A 6000-nucleotide genomic window follows, 5' to 3' on the forward strand; every position below is an offset into this window, starting at 1 on the left:
GTTTACGTATAGAAGCAGAAATAAGTCTTCATCACAATGGGTTCTGTAGTCCTTAACATAAATAGAAAAAAGGATCTAACAGCGACACAAGTAAGAGCTGTCACATCGTGCTCATCAATGCGAGTCTTGTAGGCACAATTAACCAACGCTAAGTAGTAACATCACCTGATATAGGTTCAATGCTACAAACATTCATCTGATGATGCACATTAAGAGGAGATCAATCAGCCAAATGGGTTTGTAGCAGAAGGTCAAGATGGAATGGTGAATAACTTGTTGAAATCTTTGTATGGTCTTAAACAAACCTCCAAGCAATGGCATGAAAAGTTCAACAAAACTACCATATCTGTTGGCTTTGTCAGATCCGGACCCACGGAACTGTGCACATAGTGTACATATTCTAAGATAAGAGATGGGACATGGCCCACACCCTATATCCGTTGTAATTACTCGTACCGTAGTAGGACTACTCGAACAGTAGTAGAACTATTTGAAACAGAAGGAAATTACCCGAAAAGTACTCGGGTAGGATTTCTAGCCTCGTATCCGACTAGGACTTCCATGTAACCCTGTCCCCCCAAACTATATAAGGGTGGGCAGGGATCTCCTTCAAACAACAGATCACCCCAATCAACATCTAAGGCAATACAAACCACACATGACGTAGGGTATTACGCTCTCGGCAGCCCGAACCTTTGTGTTCCTTACAACTTCGAGTTCCTAATCTCGGCGACACCCTACCTGCAAACTCACCACCTCCGGGGTATCCTTTGGTGGCGTGGCGGTAAAACACCGACAGCTGGCGCACCAGGTAGGGGTATTCATCGAGCATCCACCGGAGAACTCTATGGTATCTTTCAGCTTCACCAACACTGTGCTCGATGAGGGCACAACTTTTATCTTCGGCTCCTGAACCTACATCGCCAACGGCTTGGGTGGCTTCAACTGCCACCTAGCTGACTTAAGAAAGCCGGAGGCCTCTACACCAACTCGACGCAGCGACCTCGACGAGTTCATTGACAATCTCGACAAGTTGTTGCTCCTCAATCTAGCCGAGTAGATCGAGAGGATATCCGTTTTCGACGCGACTTCAACTCGTGCTGCACCAGAACTAGTCGGATCGGACTCAAACCAATCCGAGGAGACTACACAATCCAAGTTCCTCTCCGACTTGGAGGAGGACTTAGATCGTGTGCTCAAGCTCGAGGATGAGGGAGCCATCGCTTGTCGAGGGCCCTCGTTTTCGACAACTACTCTGACTCAAACGAAGAGTACTCGTTAACTAGTATTATACCTTCAGGTTGGAGCCTGGGAGGACTTGGGGACAAGGGATCCACCGCTTGTCGGGAGGCCCCTGTCCTCGACAACCACCCGGAATCGGATGACGATCCCGAATCCTTTTCGGGTAATCACCTGGGTTTAACCATAACGTCTACGCCGCAAGACCATTTTGTGTACCGGAAGGGCTTAGAGCCCTCTAAACTACTCGAGTACGACTCCCACCTTGTGGCATTCACGTAGGAACTACCCTTCCAGGAGGGCAAACCCCTCTCTCCCATCTCAGAAGAGGGATAGGGCAGCACAGAGCTAGTCGAGTACAACCATACGGCTGAGAGCTCGCCGGATCATCAACTCTACATGGCTTCTCTTTGCAATGTGGATGACGACGAGCCGGGTTCCGAGTACGAAGCTGAACTACTCACGGATGTGTCTGCCGATGAGTGTATGGCGGACGCCCCCAGAATGAGAACAAGGAGCACAGAAGGATCCGACGGTTGAAGAATGCCAAGCACGCCCAGTGCAGGCGGAACGAGGAAAGCGGCGCACACAACCCAATGCACCAAAGGAACCTCAACAACGCTTTCGCAGCAGCCGCAGATCAGGAGTATTGCACACCGATTGGCGCCATTGCAGAAGCAACGCTCCTAACTCAACAGCTACCACCCAGATACAAAGGCTGCAGTATCTAACCCAGGGCACGCTCGTGCAACTCGATGGGCAACACCCGATATCCTCAACTCAGAACATGCTCTCGAGATCAGAGCGCCATGGTGACTCTGCATAGATTAGTCGCACCCTTGGAGAAGGCCCCGGATATCGGAGGAACGACAATCACCAGCGCAACCCGGACAATCCAGTCGGCCAGGGCAATCTCCAGGGCTAGCAGTCTACGCGTGGCAACGTCGAACAAGAGGTGCAATAATCCACTCGCCCACCTCACAACCGGCGCAATGCAAGGCCTCAAGGCCAAGCTCCACCCGAGGCCAGCCTCCAGGACGAACCCACGATTGATCTAAGGCAGAAGATCAATGATGGCTGCGACGCGTGTGTAACGCCCCGGAAATTTCAAATCTAAACTACGTGTTAGGGAGTTCTGACTAAAAACTTATTCATCGTAAAACCCTGACCCTCTACGCCACACGCGCGCCGTCACATTCCCGCCCTGTGCCGCTCAGTGCCCGGCGTACCCCACGCGCACCGCCTCGACCCTCGCCACCGCGTCACGTCGACCGCGCGCGACCGCTTTGCCGCAATCAGCGCCGGCGCGATGCTGTTCTTCCCGCACAGCGCGCGGACGACGCCCGCGCGTGGCCGACCAACCGCGGTCGCCGCCGCGATTGGCGCCGACGCGTTTTCGTCGCCGTTCTCCTCGCGCAGCGCGCACGCGCCACGCGCGCGAATTCCGCCGGCACGCGCCATTCTTTCTCCCCTTCCCCTTTTTCTTTTCTTTTTCTCTTTCTCATTTCTTTTCCTCTTCTCTTTTCTTTTTCCCCTTTTCTCTTCTTCTTTCTCTTTCCCTTCTTTCCCTCCTCTCCTCCCTGTTTTCCCCCCTCTCCCCTGCTCCCGAGCGCCACCCCTCCTGCTTGGCCCCGAGCCACGGCCCCCTTCTCCCCTCGCGCGCACATACCCCCTGCCCGGCCGCTTGTGCCCACGCGAACGCCGCGCGTGCACCACGTGCCGCGCCGCCCGCCGCGACGCCCGTCGCTCACCGCGCACGCCGGCTGGCTGCGCGCGCCACACCTCGAGCCGCGCCGCCCGGCCTCTGGCCTCGGCCACGCCGCCTTGCCTCACGCGCACGCCGCCGTACGCGCGCGCAACACCGGACCGCGCGCGCACGCGACCCACGCGCACGCGCACGGCCACGGCACGCACGCGCGACTGCACGACCGCCACGCCGCCCGTCGCCACTTGCCGCTACTCCCCTGCTGCGCCGCCCTGTGCTCGGACAGCGCCCGCCCACGTGCCCGAGCCGTCACGCCGCTCCGGCCTCGCCGCCCGCGTCGCCGCTCGACGACACCAACGCCGCGACGCGGCCACCATTAAGGCGCTCCGCGCCGCCCGCCGGCCTCCGCACCGGCCACCACCGCTCACCCCCTCTGGCCGCCTATAAATAGGCCTCGCGCGGACCGCTACCCCCCCACGACTTCCACCTCCGCCTCTGCCCTCTCTCCTAGCCCGCAGCGCCGCCGCCGCCCATGGCACCACCGCCGCCCGCCGCCCGCCGTGGGCACACCTCCCTGCTCTACCCCAGCCCGTGGTGAGTGGGGGAATCGACTCCCCTCTATCCCCTCTCCCTTTTCCCCCTCAACCCCGAGCCGCCCCGGGCCCCGGCCGCCGAAATTTGGCCGGCGCCGGACCTCCCCCTTCCCTCCCCTGTTTCCTGTCAACGGGAGAGAAGGAAGAAAGGGCATTATGCCCGTAACCCCCCCCTTTCCCTGTTTTCCTCAAAGAAACCCCCCATTCACCCCCTTTTACGAAAAGAAGCCTCACCCTTTCCGTTATTTCAAATCGAATCCTCGATACATAAACCAGGATATATTTGATACTTTTTAGCATGCACAGGGTATTTTTAGGATTAGCAAATAAGCCCTTATCCCTTTAGATAATTGCGAACAAGTCCCTGGACCCCCATTTAAGCCCTAAAACCCTCTTTAGCGCGTCATTTTATGCGCGAAACGACCTCCAATTGACCCGAAACTTTACCACGCTCTTTCTAGTATAGTTCTAACCATGCCATTGAGAAACCGCCTAGAAATATTAAACCTATCTCCGTAACTAAATTATTTCCGATTCAAGCTTAACGATGAAAGCTTTTAGTTCTTGCGCTTGATTGAGTGTCTGTTTGTTTGCGTCGTAGGACACGGAGTGAACGAGGAAGGTCCCGAGTGCGACCAAGCGAACGAGGACCAGTTCTGCGACCCCGAACCCGAAGGACAGTGCTTCGATCAGGATCTCCCGCAAGGGTTTGACGATGGCAAGTTCAATTCCGCCCTTTGATGCATGTTTCTGTCCTAGTTTTTATAAACACAACCCAGTGGCCTGTTTTATAAAATTGCATGGTTTTGCATGCTGAAAACATGGTAGGATAGCCACCCTTGTTTGTGACAACCAAACTTTGATTACCTGCTTTTATAAAGAAAACGCGTGTGTGTGGGAAGGGATAAAATATGGTTTTGAAAGACGAGTCCGACGGGATGGATGGCATTTCTGTGTGAAATTGCCGTTGGTGTGCTCGTACCTGTGTGGTAGGGCAAAGAAGGGAGATATCCATCTTGTCACCCCTAAGGACCGAGTGGATGTGACATCTCACCTAGCTTCCTGTCGTGCAAACCACTTGACCGTTGTATGGGCAACGGCTTAGCATAAATCCCACTAGTTAGTCTGATAGCCATCAGGAGAGCTGAGAGCAACGGGTAATCAAGGAGAAGGGATAAGCTCTGTGTGACTTATGCCCTGGTTAAACCTCGGAGATAGCTTGAGTGACCCCTTGGTGGATCCCGTGGTGGCTACTCAGGTCTAGCTAAGGTGGGTAATGGCTTTGTTGGGATCTGCACCGGCACTAAGGTGTTCGTGTTGTGGTACCCCACCTGTGGGTAAAGTTGCACACCTCTGCAGAGTTGAAAATCTATTCGAATAGTCGTGCCCACGGTATTGGGCAAGTTACGGTGTGGTCACATAACTAGTGTTTCTCTCTGGGAATGGTTGAGCTGGTGTGAGTGGTTTGGAAAGTGTCCGGCAGTTGTGCCGTGTGCTACGGCGGACGGGGAGTCCGGTAGCAGTTTAAAACTTGGATCCTGCGTGGATCAACCTTGTATGCTCTTTGGTACTTGAAAGCTTGTTTTGAAAATGTTTTAAACGAACCATTGCATGCAACCGAGTTTTCCGCAAATAAACCCTAACACTATCCTTGGATTATCCTGTGCATTTAACTCTGTTATACCCCCCTCCGTGGGTGTGATTGGGCTTGCTGAGTACGTTTGTACTCACCCCTTTCTTACTTTTATAGTGGAAGACCCAGACTACGTCCCCGAAGACAACGAGTAGGGTTTCGTCCTGCACCTAGTTTTGCCTGTGGTTGAGGCCACCGTTGGATTCCGCATGGCGCAAGACTCTGATGATCCTCTTTTCGTAACTAGTGTAGTGGTGTGGATTTTAGTTGTAATCCTTGCGATAGTGGCGCTTCACTGCCCATTACCGCGAAGAGTTGTACGGTGATGTACCATCTGTTGTAATAAAAGTGTTATCAGCCTCCTGGGACTGATAAATTAACACTTTTAAGTCTTCCCTGATGGGGGACGCTTCAGGTGGTATCAGAGCCGTAGGCTGGCCGTAGGACGTGACTCTAGGAGCGAGACCCCTTTTCAGGCCCTAGAACTTGTCCCGATTTAGAAATTTTCTGCACAAACACTCACCACTGGTCTTTGCCTTGTTCCAGATGGCTGGCAATGGATGGGTTAACAGAATCTGCCACGCAGAGCCCGGCCTCCCCAAGTTACTATTGCTCAGCCTGGAACGCATTGGGATTATGGAACTACCGGAGTATGCCTACCGTGAGTATATCGCCGGAGGCACCCTTCGGTGCGACATGATGGTTTTTGTGGAGAAAAGCACCCGCTACCCTAATGTGGACCCTTGGTTCATCTCCACCGTTGGTTTCCGTTTCCCCGACACCTATCGAAAGGCCGCCCGTAAAGCCCTGCGCCGGCTGCGTGTGCTCTA

Source organism: Panicum hallii, chromosome 5 (assembly GCF_002211085.1).
Source record: "Panicum hallii strain FIL2 chromosome 5, PHallii_v3.1, whole genome shotgun sequence".
Classification (NCBI taxonomy): Eukaryota; Viridiplantae; Streptophyta; class Magnoliopsida; order Poales; family Poaceae; genus Panicum; species Panicum hallii.